At 43.2% G+C, this 13,603-nt stretch overlaps 1 protein-coding gene across 4 annotated transcripts in view; it reads left to right on the top strand.

Annotated features, from left to right (window-relative positions):
• Window positions 1-13,603, top strand: part of elfn2b (extracellular leucine-rich repeat and fibronectin type III domain containing 2b) — a 77,590-nt gene that overhangs the window by 10,297 nt on the left and 53,690 nt on the right. The window contains exon 1 of one of the 4 annotated variants that reach the window (XM_086184755.1): window positions 1,685-2,344. The exons of the other annotated variants lie outside the window; for them this stretch is intronic. The gene's annotated coding sequence lies outside the window, so the exon portion shown is untranslated. Of the gene's footprint in view, window positions 1-1,684; window positions 2,345-13,603 lie in introns of those variants that run through there. 4 annotated transcript variants of the gene reach the window in all.

Genomic DNA, 13,603 nt, shown 5'->3' with positions numbered 1-13,603 from the left:
GTGGGCCGCAAAAGGGAGTCTTGGACTGGAGTTCTGCTGGGTACACCAGAAACCTGAAATACTGGCCCTTGTTCCCAGAGGGAGTCATCATAGTTGATGGATCCCAAGATTAGAGTGGTGAGAAGCTAATCCCCCCCCCCCCCCCCCACACACACACACACACACACGACGGTGTACTCATGACCCATAACATCTCCTGGCTTTGGAACTTTTTGGACACATCAGAGCATCAAATCTGCAGCTTTTTGCATCGCAGAAAGAAAAAGATACATGCAAAAAAAAAGAATGTAAAAATACCAACTGGTCTGAACCCAGGACTTTACTCCTGTATTGACTGTCCTGCCCCACACAAATCTTACCAATGGTGAACTTTCTCACATTAATTTCTCCTTTTTGGGTTTGTTGTCAATCAGCTGATGTGACCTTTACCGCCCCTAACGTGGTTTGGAGTGACAGATTATTGTTCCCTTACATTTTTCTCGTCATCGAAGCAAACCAGAAAACCTCCCACGCTGACGGATTCATCAACTGGTTTGGACCACGGCAAACGAACAAGCGAAGGAACAAACGGTGAAAGAGCAGAAGGATGAGAGGATGATTGACGAAAGAAAAATCACTAAATCACACACTAACAATAACTAACTAGTTGCCATTTAGAACAAGTTACTAATTTATATGAAGAACAAAATGACCCACGCCTTAACATCTAATTTCCTCATATATCTTATGACTATAAAATGCACACTAGGTTTTTAATGGACAATATGAGTCTATCCATGGCTGCTATGGTCATAGACTGTCCAAAAAAATTGGGTTCTCTGTTGCTCCACCGCATGGACTTTCTTCACACATTTCAGTACTTTTGCTTCGCCGTTGCAGCACCGAGTCGTGCGTTCTCATACCTTTTTGATAATGAGTGTTTATTCAAGAGGGCCTCACCTTCTGTTTTCCAGCCGCGCTCTGGATTTCTGTATCCATAAGGATTATGTAAAGATCTAGAGAGGGATAACCCTTGGGGAAACATGTTCACTCCTCCACATCACATCTTTGGCCACCGCACATTCAGCGCTCTCTCTCTCTCTCTCTCTCTCTCTCTCTCTCTCGCACTCTGTGTCTACCAGCTACTGCGGCGCTCTGTGCAATCAATACTACCGTCATGTTTCACAACAAACGTCACTCCCTCACTGCCAGGAACCTGTGGGAGGTCCCCTTGGGCGACAGACTGAGAGACATGGCAAACACTGATTCGCTGACAAGGTTTCAGAACTGACACAGCAACAACCGGTCTGAGGCTTTTTCTTAGCTGGACCCTGCAAGGTGCAAATGCGGGGGGGGGGGTTGTCAAGGTCTTGTGAAACCCATCGACAGCGCCCCCACAGCACAATCTCTGTTAACATGGCTTCTCAAGAGGTCTGAGTTGTAGAAACTTGAAGATGTTTCACACTCTCTTCTCTTCGGAGAAACTGGAACGCCGCTCCAGTTATGTTTTTATTTGACACATAAAAGATGGTGAGCAACAGTTGTTTTCTCCCCGGGGGGCCCCACTGACTTGGATAAAGTAAGCGAAAGGCCACAAATTGGAACTGAACTGTGTTTGTTTACTCTGTTTGGCGAGCAAGTGTGACAGCATGGAACTAACTTCCACTGACTGTTGTGAGATGGTCGACTGCTCTGTAAAAAATATTCTGCCTGGCAATTAAGTTGAAAGACTATTCCAGGGCTTTATTTATTTTTTAGTCATGCTTTTGCTGTATTGGCAAGTTTTTGGCTTTGTTAGCATGCTTGGTTGAAAAAGGATATTCCATGAGCCCTGCAATGGTTTCTCAGACATACAGATTCTGATTCTTTCATGACCACAGAATTCGAATGAGCTCATGGCTGCCTTTTAAGGATTTTTGTTTTTCTTTGAGGACGTTGCAGGCTGGATCGAGACGGCCCGAGGGCCGGTTCTTTCTTATGGACCAAAAGACCGAACAAGACTGAAAGAGGAGTGTGCAAAAATCAACAAGACGTTCGCTAAGAAAGTGACAGTTTGGGATGAAAGCAGTCTTATTTCGATTTGCACAGGCTTTGGGAAGGACAGGATGATGTTTGTGAAGAGATGAATATGGGAGTAGGGGTGAGGTCCAACATAGATTTGAGACGTAGGGCAGAGGGCCACAACTTATTAGCATTAGTGAGAAGAGCATAAAGAAAGTATTTGCCCTGGTGTACACATTTTTGATGGTGGGAGAAATACACCAAGTGAAAAACACACTCAAAACACTGGAAGACTACACTGAGTCCACATAGAAGAGACAAGGGAAGGCCGGGGTCTGCCCCTCTCCACAGGGTGTGCTTGGAGGTAAGTGCTCTTCCTTGGAGGTATTTCTGTAGCCGTGTGTGCAGCCTTCCAGTGCCAGACCTGGTTGAATACACTCTTTATGTCTACAAGGATACAATGCACACTGGAGGTCAGCAGTCCTGTTGTTTGGTCTGAATCCCAGTAGTTTGTCAGAGATATTGAACGGTGCTTTTTCAGATTTGATTTTGAGCCTCTTTTATGAAACAGGGCTCATTCAAGGGAGCATGCCATGAGAGAATAGAACCTGGAAGAGACCGTCAATTGGACCGGTCAGTTCTACTGTGCGGGAATTTCATCAGGCCCTGATACTTTTATCAGATTCAGGTCCCACAAGATGCTTTTGGTTTGAAGAGAAAAAGTGCTAGTAGAAGATGATGTGGATGCTGTGGATGTGGCCTCCTCACTTGCAGTGATGGAGGGAATTCCTGTGTGTTCAATGACTTCCCCAAGAGAATGGACTCGAATGGTAAATGGACTCAATTTTATATAGCGCTTTTCTTCCTTAGAGGCACTCAAAGCGCTTTACAGTGTCATCTCATCCACCCATTCACACACACACACACACACACTCACACACTGATGGTGGAGGCTGCCATGCAAGGTGCCAACCTACTCATCAGGAGCAATTATGGGTTCAGTATCTTGCTCAAGGACACTTCGACATGGTCACCGGGGTCGAGGATCAAACCAGCGACACTTTAGTTACTAGACGGCCACTCTACCCCTGAGCCATGCCGCCCAGAATGCAGACACTTGTACGCTGCTGTCGCAGGTGCTGACCCATGCTTGTCTATGTAACTCTCACACTGGGTGTCATAATCAATCAATCCAGCTTCATAAATGGTGACTGACTTATTTTCATAGCACTGGCTGGTTCCGTAATCTTCCTCTTTGTAATCACCTTCATGTTGGAAAACACTCCTGGAATCCAGCATTCACAGATTCAACAACAGTTTTTCTGCGCTGCCCCTCGTATCAGGTGAAGATTTCATATTTCCTCAACACGTTCACAGCTCAGCTCTTCATGACTGCAGCGACTAAGTGGTGCAACGTGACCCGACGCTAGCAGAATAGCTCAGACGGGGTCAAGCTGTTGAAGGTTCACTGACGGGTGGCAAAAGTGACTGTTTTCCTGTTGTGACACCCTGAATCGCCGTGTTTGTAAATCTGCTTCTCAGAAAGACGTGAATGTCATGTTTAGATAGGTCTGTGAATATCTGCAGTGCACGTTCACGAGCAACAAACACGCACACAGAGTTATGCACCATGCAGGTATATGAAAGTATCCATGCTTCTCTCATGGTATCACTATTACCTCCTGTTATTTTCTATACAGCTCAGGAAAATAAATCACTTAGCTGATCCTCTGCACGTCTGCACAAATGATCATTTCCAGCATATTGATAGTTTTTTTTCCTGTATAAAGGACTATGCCGTAAAAAAAGAAAACGCGCTGCAGTCAAATTCTGCCTAGAATGCAACAAAAGGAGGTAAAAATTAATTCAACTATTCTAATCTTCAATGGAGGCAAGCCTTTGGATGCATTTCAGATTTAATAATCTCCCGAGGAAGAAAGACATGACTCATACAATATGCAGCTGTTACTCTTACTGGGCTCCTATTTTCAGGCTCTTATACTGCAGTGCACTAATACAGAAGGGATTTGAATCATGCTTTCAGTGCACCGCAACATAGAAAGAGTTCATCATCTTCCATTTAATCAAAACCACTATCTGAACCCCTGAAAGGAGACATATGGAAGGTGTTAATGCTTTTGAACCACTTGAGACACAACGGAAACATGAAAGAACATGGACATGACGAGGGCAAAGTACTGAACTTCAATACCTTTATGGTACCGACTGAATTGTTTCCATATGTTTGTGTAGTGAAAGATGTCTTGTCGCTTTATTTGATTCAGAATCATATATTTTATTGATCCCCAGGGGAAGTTCTTGAAGCTGGCCATTGATGGATTGAAAGACGTTAAAAAAATGCCTCATCAAACAAAAGTCATCAAACAAACCTGCTAGTGAAGGTGCGGCTGCAGTTCAGCGTCGCTAAAACAGGCAAACAAGTCAAATAGCAGTGAAAAAGTTGGAAAAAAATAATGAAAACCAGCAGACGCAACAGGTTCCAGTCCGACACATGCGCGCTTCTCTATGTTTGTGTTGTAAAGCATAGATAACCAAGACGAACCAAATCTCGAATCACACGGACGTGACACTGAGTCCTCTGGGTGCAGCACACTAATTTAGGATTGACAGCAGGATGGAGAGCAGGAGTTGGCATGCTTGTTTAAGAGATGGATGAGTTTGAGCATGCTCTTAATGTGAAAGGACAACACCACAAGTTGGCCAGTACTATTGGCACAGACCTCAATGTGTTGATTAACTTCACATAAACTACGATTGGAATGCAGTGCCTGAAGTAATGGATTTTTCTATTGTTCAAGAAGAAGAATCGGCTGGGTACACGTTTTGAAAATGTTTGAACAGAAACCAGTTGAATGCATGTGAAAGTAGAACAATGGCAAAATTACTGAAAAATGATTTTAGTTTAATTGAGAAAACCAAAAAGGCAAATGACTCAACTGTGTTACATTTGAACAAAGAAATTATCCTTAATATGAATGTGTAAGGATGGTCTGGTGGCTCAGTGGGGCTGACATTCTGCATGAGTGTTTAGTTTGTATAATAGTGCGTGTGTGTGTGTGTGTGTGTGTGTGTGTGTGTGTGTTAGTGTTCAGTAAGGACACCATCTGCCATCGTCTTTCCTTTGAGCCAAACCTCCACCCCTATTAACTCACACCCTTGCTCACATATACACAAAATGCTTCGGCGCTCAAGTTCGATCAAGAGTAAAATCTCACTGAAAGAGAGAGAGAGAGTGAGGGAGAGAGAATGCGAGAGTGAGAGAAAGTGTGAGAGCGTGCTGGAAGGAGAGAGGGTGTGAAACACAGAGCTCTGTAATTGTTGAATAAAAATTACACAAAGCTAAAAAGGAAAGTTGTGGTGTACGTGAGTTCCAGCCTCTGGCGTGTTATACTCACATTAGATGGATACTTACATATTTGCCGGAACACGTACTTGCGCACACATAAGCACAAATATAGAAATACAATTACACACACATACTTGCACACACGTACAAAGTGGATTTTGGAATAATGCCTTGTTTTTTTGTTTTTTTCTGAACTGCCCTAGATTCATTTGGCATCTGTGTTGCACAATCATCTCTCTCTCTTTCCCTCTCTGTTGTTATCGGTCTGGTTTTCCTCTCACTTGCAAATATATTCACACACACTCACGCACGCACGCGCATGCACACACCCATACACTGACACTTTCCATTGCCCTCTTTCTTGTAGCCTGGCTCTCTTCTTGAATCGTACTCTCTGCGTCTCCTTCTCTCGCTCTCAGATCAAACTGCTAAGATCTCGATATAAATATTTTAGCTCTGTCACCCACTCTGCATCTGCAGTTTCACAGGAAGACACTATCTATTCCTTGTGTGTGTGTGTGTGTGCCTAGTTAGTGGGGTGAGTATGTGTTGGCATGTCCTCCTGAAGCATCTGTTCGCATTTTAATGTGTTACACAGCCTACAGATATGGGATGGAGGTTTCTTTTTTTAATTTGGTCTCCAAATGTGTCCAGAATCAGTCAGATCTTGCTTGAAATGTACAGAAAAGCCTCATTACAATCACAATAACCAATCAATAACCACATCACCAAACTTTGAACTCCAAGTGACAATCGTGGTCATCATATCAGAAATACAATAACTGTGGTAAAGTGACTCACTGCTGTTGCAGTGCTGTTTTCTCATTGATTCTGCTTTGAAATAATATCCCAGATATTGAAAAACAAAAAATGTTTGAAATGACTCAAAACAGGTGCTCCATCATCTTCTGGCGTGCGTGGCATCATTACAGATAGAAAACATGGTGGCTCACTGGTACAGGTGGATAACCAGGACCAGCTCTGGCTCTGCTACTCTCCCTCCTCGTGCTGCAACCTCACAGCCCACTCAGTTACAGGAAATAAAAAAAAAGATATTTTGATTTAAAAATACAAAAGCAGATAACCGATGGTCTAAGCATTAGCAAGCTGTTAGCCTCTGATCTCACAATGTAATATCACGGCCTGGAGCTGGTTCTATCGGTATTAAACATGCGCTTTATTTAATTTGAATTGTGATTTTAACGTATTGAAAGATCCTTCAAACCAATCACATAATAATCAATTCGTCGTTATTGGTTACTTTGGTGTATATTTCTAAACTGCTATGGCAATATAGTTACTGACTAGTACGTTGTTGTTTTTTAAATCATTCCCTTTTAGGCATGATCATTATCCATGCGAGTGGAGACATGCATGTAATTAGTTAGTAACAAATAGCGCCAGCTTACCCCGGTCATGAACTCTGTCAAAAGTGGCCCCGCACTTGTAATCTGGTCTGCTGTTTAAACCTCTAAACTGTTTGCACTGGAGTTCAAATACACCATGCAGCTTGTATTTTGCTTTTTCAGTCACCTCTCTCCGTAACTCACAAATTAAAATACCTGTTCAAAATCTAAAAGCTGCATTTCGATCAAATCTGAAATTAAACAACTGAACTTCGCACTCCAGATGTTCAAGAGAGTTCCTTTCTGCATAGAGCTTCTCCTGTTAGCGCAGGTGTTTGGTGTAGGTCTGGTTCCGGGAGTTGTGGGTGTGTGGAGGGATTTTCCTGCTTGGTTGGTGGGGGGGCAATCTCATGTCCAGCGGTAGATAAGGACTGCTATTAACTCACAAGATCAATATTCTTCACTAGGCTGCTGTGGCACTGAGGAGGCTTGGGGGAGTAACAAGTCGGACACATTACAGCTTTAATAGTCCAAACTTAGGGGTCCAAACATTATAAAGTTGTTGGAAACCAATTATTCAGTTGATATGTGCAACTTTACCTTTAGTCACGATAAAAAACATAACAATGGCGAAAGCAAAATGGAGAGAAATGAAAGCAGGATATGAATCACTGAAAGTTGGCATGTTATCAGCACTTCATGCTTCTGCTGGGCCTCTCCACAGACACGGTCGGCCATCCGTGTGTGTGTGTGTGTGTGTGTGTGTGTGTGTGTCCCCTGGTCACTGCAGTCTCCTCTGGTTGTCGCGGGGGGGGGGGGGGTGCCTATTCACGAGGGTGGAGGTACTGGGGGCAACAGTGTGATCCTCCTGGTGCTATGTCAGGTGACTCCACATGTGATGGAGGTGCACGGAGCATGTGTTGGTCAATGGGGCTTCCCAGAATGAGCAGAAGGGGCAGAGCAAAGACCAGGCCACGCTGGAAATAGGTGAACTTGGTTATATACAAGTAGCGGCAAAAAAAGGGAGGAAAAAAAAAGAGATAGCTGGAGAACCAGGTTCATAACGTGACTGCATCATCTACTGGTCCTGCACTGGTCACAGGTTATGGTTTACAATCTTCCTTCATTGCACCCTCAAGGATTTCTTCATACAGATGACTTCATATTCAGGTTTTTGAAAGTAAAATAAATGTGTGTGTTTATGCTGTGATGGTGATGTCAGTGTTTTAACTAGAAAACCCTCTAAATGCTCAGAGAGCAGCAGCATCCCACTCCTGGTGTCGCCGCAATCTTGAATATCAACAAACATTCTTGAAGGCATTTTAAAAATCTTAAAAAATAACTATCATTATTTGTCAGCACAGTTAGAAGCATTATCACTTACATTAGTATTCACACGGTTACTTAGAAGCACTACTAGATAATACAAACTGTATTTTGCTCATTTTTTAAATCCGTGTTCAAAATGCATCTGTGCATGATACACTCACACACCTGCATGTTCCGTGTGTTTTGTCCCAGGAAAGAAACACAGATGCAACAAAGCTTCAACAAGAATGAAATGTCAGAGGAGCATCACTGCACTTCTTGTGTCATTCCAGTGGCTTGTGAAGGATGTTTTTAACACTTCTAACAGTGTGTGTGTGTGTGTGTGTGTGTGTGTGTGTGTGTGTGTGTCACCGGCTGTGACGTGACTGATTTACAGCCTATATGTTCTTATATTTAAAATGGAGAGTCTCAGAACCCCCCAAGAGTTCTAAATATGTCCCTCCTGAGCCACAGTATCTCCACGTCCTTTCTCTCATTGCTGTGGTCAGTAAGGTTACATATGTCACTGAAAACTAGTAAACTTAGAGCAAGTTTGTGTGTGTGTGTTTGTGCGTGGGGGGGTGAGACAGGAGGGGGCACACACTTTAGTGAGGGTACAGTGCTGCAATGAGAGTGGACAAACAGGTGTTTGGAGGGCAAACAAGCAGGGATTAGAGATCAGAAGCACATCTCTCCTACTAAAAGCAGGCAGAAATGTACACCCGACGCTTCCTGTAGTACTTCAGTCTTAATACAAACTGTCTTCAGCCTTGGCAGCGTGTACTTACCTTCATTCAGAAGTTTCCTCCATTCAGATTTTCTCAGATGACGCTGAGTTAAACTCTCCGGCTGAGAGTCTGAACTCATGAAGGATATAATGTAGAAACGAGCTGTTGGCTTGAAGAAATCAATAATAAAAAAAACCCCAACCACCTCTACCTCTCTCCTCACTCAATAATAATATTGATTACTGTTGTTTTTTTTTATTGTGTTTACACAGCAGTGCTGAATCACACACATTATAGGCTCAAAACAAAAGCAGGCGTATGCTGTTAAACATTTGCCTAAGCCAGATGCATAACACGTAGTATACACACACACACACACACACACACACACACACCATCTACACATCTTTGCACTCCTGGGGGTTCAGTTTTCACAAATGCTCACACTTAATCTACCAGCCAGGCGACAAAAGCTTGCTCGGGTTTGTGTGGGAATGCAAGTGTGTGTGTGTGTGTGTGTGTGTGTGGGGAGAGTGATGTGCTGCTGGTTGCTTTATTTTGTACTTATTGGTAAAATGTGATTATTTACTGATGCTACGTGTTTGCATACATCAAAGGAAGATGTGAAGGTGTTGCTGTGGAGAGATTCTATAACCTGGAAGGTGATGTTCTGAGGCAGCAACACTTCTATTACATTTTGCACGCTTTTATTGCTCTTATCATAAACAATCCACCGCACGTCAGAGATGAGACTGACTTGCACATCTGTATTGCCAGGAATTGTGCTGATTGTGCAGAGAATCAGCCTGACACTGCAGGAAGTAAAGAAAGGTGCTGCTGAGGTATGAGTACCAGCACAAACACTTCCTCTAGCCACTAAACAAGTCCACCCATCCAAAGTACATACGTCGCGTTACCTGCCCGCTACGCTTTTACTATTTCATCACTTCGCCTTACCTTCAGACAGCAGTTTCCTCTGGGGACTACATTCCTCGACCTCACAACGTCTATATTCCTGCACACAGCCGCAACCGTATCGCCGCACGTAGTATAACGCTGGCTGCATCAGTGTCTCGTACAACCCCAAATCAAAATACCTCAACTATCCCTTTAATATCAGAAGAATTTGTATATGTTCATGTCTTGAGTGTTGACGCCGCTCAAGCGGAGGAGAGGCAGAGAAAGACAGAGAGATAATACCAAAGACCTCGATCGCCCCTCTCTCTAATCTACGAGCATGTGAGACAACAGCAGCACTCAACCCGATACCTGAACCCTTCTGCCAAACGTTTGGTCCAATCATTTGCATTGGAGCCGTTGGCAGGCTACAAGCGTTGGTGTATGTTCACAGGCATAGCTGACAGCATGGATAGTAATTTTACAGCTTGGCACCCTGAAGGATATGTGTGAAGAGAGAGGAAGAGACTCTTGGCCTTCTACCAATGAAATGACCATTTTACTGCAGAAAAGTCAACGTGCCAACTGTTAAAATAAAAAAAAGCATAAACGGGGAAGTGAGACAAAATGAAAGAGCTGACACATCCGGAGGTAGATGTCTCATTCATGCAGGAGCTTTTATTCCTCATACATGCGATGTGACCATTAAGACTCAATCACAAAGGTAACTTTTCTTAGAAACGTTGCAGATTTCTCCCACGAATGCGTCACGTTAATGAGAGACAGAGGAGTTTGCTGGGAGGACATGCAGGAACATTACTAGAGTGATTTACCGGGAACCGCGTGTGGAAATGTGAAAAGCCTCAGAAATATCTGTGTATAAGCAGTTGTATTTGAAAAGAATTTGTCCATTACTTTTACCACATGCAAAATGTGGATTAACAGAAAATACATGGAGGAGGTTGTGGGAAATGAGCTGCCAGAATTTTTCCTCTTCAGAGATCTCAGTTGGAGGAATATTATCTATGAGTGTGTTGCACTTGTGCAGCCGAACACACATTACACACGTCTGTTCACAACCACATTGATTTCTCAGGTACAAGACACACACTAACACGCACCCTCACATGTTTCCTTGTGGATCACACATGTGATTCCCTGCTGGATCACTTGTGAGGAAACACAGATGGAGTAAACACACACACACACACACACACACACACACACACACACACACACACACACATTTACCTAAAGCCATGACCCACTGAGAAAACAACATCCTGTACAAGCACTTCTCATGTCAAGTTTTTTATCTTTAGTCACTTTATCTCCCTCCCTTCCTCGACTTCTCCCTCTCTCTCTCTCTCTCTCTCTGTCTCCTGCCTGCAGCTCTGCAGTTTTCTCTGTGGCAGATTTTGCCTGCCAGTGCTAAGGACACATGTGCCTAGAAGGGAAGACAAAAACAGACAGACAGATGGGTGGGCGACTGATATAGATGGGATATATTAGAAGCTCAATTTCAGCTCTCCTTCCTTTCCCTTCCACTCTGCAATCACAGGTTTTACTTCAATTCTTACTGACATTAAAAATCGTTGCGTGGAGGGAGAAAAAAAGTCCAGTTGATTCATCTGTTAGCGCTGTTATCTAACCAACGGTGACACACCAGATGTGGGCTCCCTCTCAGCCTCAGCTGGCACACCTGACTCACCCAACCACGCACACACCTGCTCTCCTCAGACACTTACACCGTTGCCTCCGCTGACACCCGTAATGTCTCGCCTTACAGGTTTTTTATTTCTGTTTTCATCAGAACATGTATGACGTTATCTTAAAGGCTTGTGGAGCTGGTAGCGTGCATTCACGTGGAACCAAAGGTAGACTTTTTTTTTTGTAGGGAAATAAAAGCCACATCATATTCTCCGACTTCCTTTTAACTAAAATTTTTTAAAAAAGCAAGCAGATGATACAAACTGAAGTGGCTTTATACAGCATGAGGAATAACAATTAGTTGTTTGCATATTCAAATTAATCATGGAAATTGTCCTGATGAACACTATGCAATGCCCCAATTTTGCTCTTCATTTGTGTGTAAAAGAAATGCCTCCCCCTTATTATCTGCCTGTTGAGTACGGATGATATTATAAGCACTAGGACGTCTTTCAAGAATAATTGAGTTTCTTGTGTATCACATTGAGCTTGTGTGTCTCCCGACAATGTAGCTATTGTGTCAGGCTAATTAAGAGATGCTTGCATGCTAAGATACAGATGGAGGGGTCATCACTTTCTCACGCTCAAGATCGTTTTTTTCTGTTCCCGTCAGAAATTAGAATCTCACATGTGTGGTTTTATAAGCTGAAGATTTTGCAAGACTGGCGATGTTAATTAGAATTAAGCCTGACAACCTCTGAACAGCTATATCCCGTTAGCTTCGTGCCTTCTGATTATACGCTACAGGTAACTACTGAGCCTGGAGCAAATTGGCGCACATTTTATGTTAATGTTGGTATGATCAAACATGTTGTCCTTTCACTCTCTTGTAATGACTCGCTCCATTCTCACACTCCATTCCCACACTCCCATGCACGAGACTGAAACAAGCAGGAGGTGCATTAGCACCTCTGAGACTGCTGAAACAAGCTGCATGGCTTGCTACTTGATTAACCCCAGGCCTGCAGAGACAGTAAAACTCTTCTGAACGCCGTTCTCCGTTATTTACTTGTCTTTGTGTTATGCATTGAAAATACACATCTCAGGAATCAGCGCTGCCTTAGGTGACTGTTTCCCAGTACATGAATATTCCTACACATGACATGCATTGTAGAGCCTGCCCATAATCACAAGGAGACCTAGTGTTCCTTACATCAAACGGGGGTTTCCTTTTCTTTCAAATTCTGCACCTTACGCCAGCTTCAGTCCCCTTGTTTGTTCCAGCCCTGTGCTGGAAAGAATGCAATTAGTGTGCATCACTTAGAAATAAAAAATCCAGTGTTCTCTCTTCATGGGAATATTTTGTCCTTGTGAATATGAAGCTGTTCACCCCTCTGCTTCTTCATCTTAGGTAGTAGTGACCTTAAGGTCAGGGCAAGCTTCTGACCAGACGCCGTAAAAGAAGAATCCAGAATGAGCCGGCCGTGTACGCTTAGCATGAAGCTAACGGTGTAGTCAGATCATCTCAGAGCTGCAACCTCCATTTGATTGCTATTCTGTGAACCGTTATCAAAAAAAAGGGGGGAAAAAATCCCTCAAAATCAATAATCCCTCACTTGGCATCAACAGTCTATCAAAACACTGTGTATACAGACTCAAACATCATTTAAAAAAACAATTTCATGGCTGCTTGTCTTTTTGGCTTTAACAACTGATCGTAGTTGTGACAGTCACGCGCTTAAATGATGCTTTGATTGGTTTCCTCTGACAGTCATTTGCTCTGAAATTGCTGCTCTGAATTGCAGTTCGGGATGAAACTCAGTAACTCGTCTCTCAGTATATCCAGGCTGCTGTGCAACCCCACACATCCTGTATTTAAACATGAGTACAGTTAGTCTCAGGTCAGTGACGACGTGTAAATCACACACGTTAACCCATTCTGTGCGTTTCTTCTTCTCTTATCCTCTAAAAAAAAAAAAAAAAAAAAAAAACGCCCATTGGTGCACTCTTCTGTGAAAAGTTTTGAATATAAGACACACATGAGATTTGGGATCGCACTTTTAAAACCCGCCCATGGACACATGAGAGTGTAAAAATGCTGAGTGCACCTGTAAGATATTTGTGTGTTTGTCTGTGTGTGTGTGTGTGTGCATACGTGTGTGTGAAAAATTAATTTAGTGTGACTGATTCGCTTCCAACCCTCTCACTGTGTCAACAGCTGCTTCTCTTTGATGTGATAATGAGTGGGAGAGGTAGGAAAAGACCAAGAGTGAGACAACACACACATTCTCACACACACAAATGCACACACACGACCAAAAAAGTAC

This window comes from Aulostomus chinensis, chromosome 18 (genome assembly GCF_037954235.1).
Source record: "Aulostomus chinensis isolate RoL2024-O1b breed Wild chromosome 18, RoL_Achi_v1.0, whole genome shotgun sequence".
Taxonomy (NCBI): domain Eukaryota; kingdom Metazoa; phylum Chordata; class Actinopteri; order Syngnathiformes; family Aulostomidae; genus Aulostomus; species Aulostomus chinensis.
The sequence above is the reverse complement of the archived record's forward strand: the minus strand, read 5'-3'. Positions and strand labels throughout refer to the sequence as shown.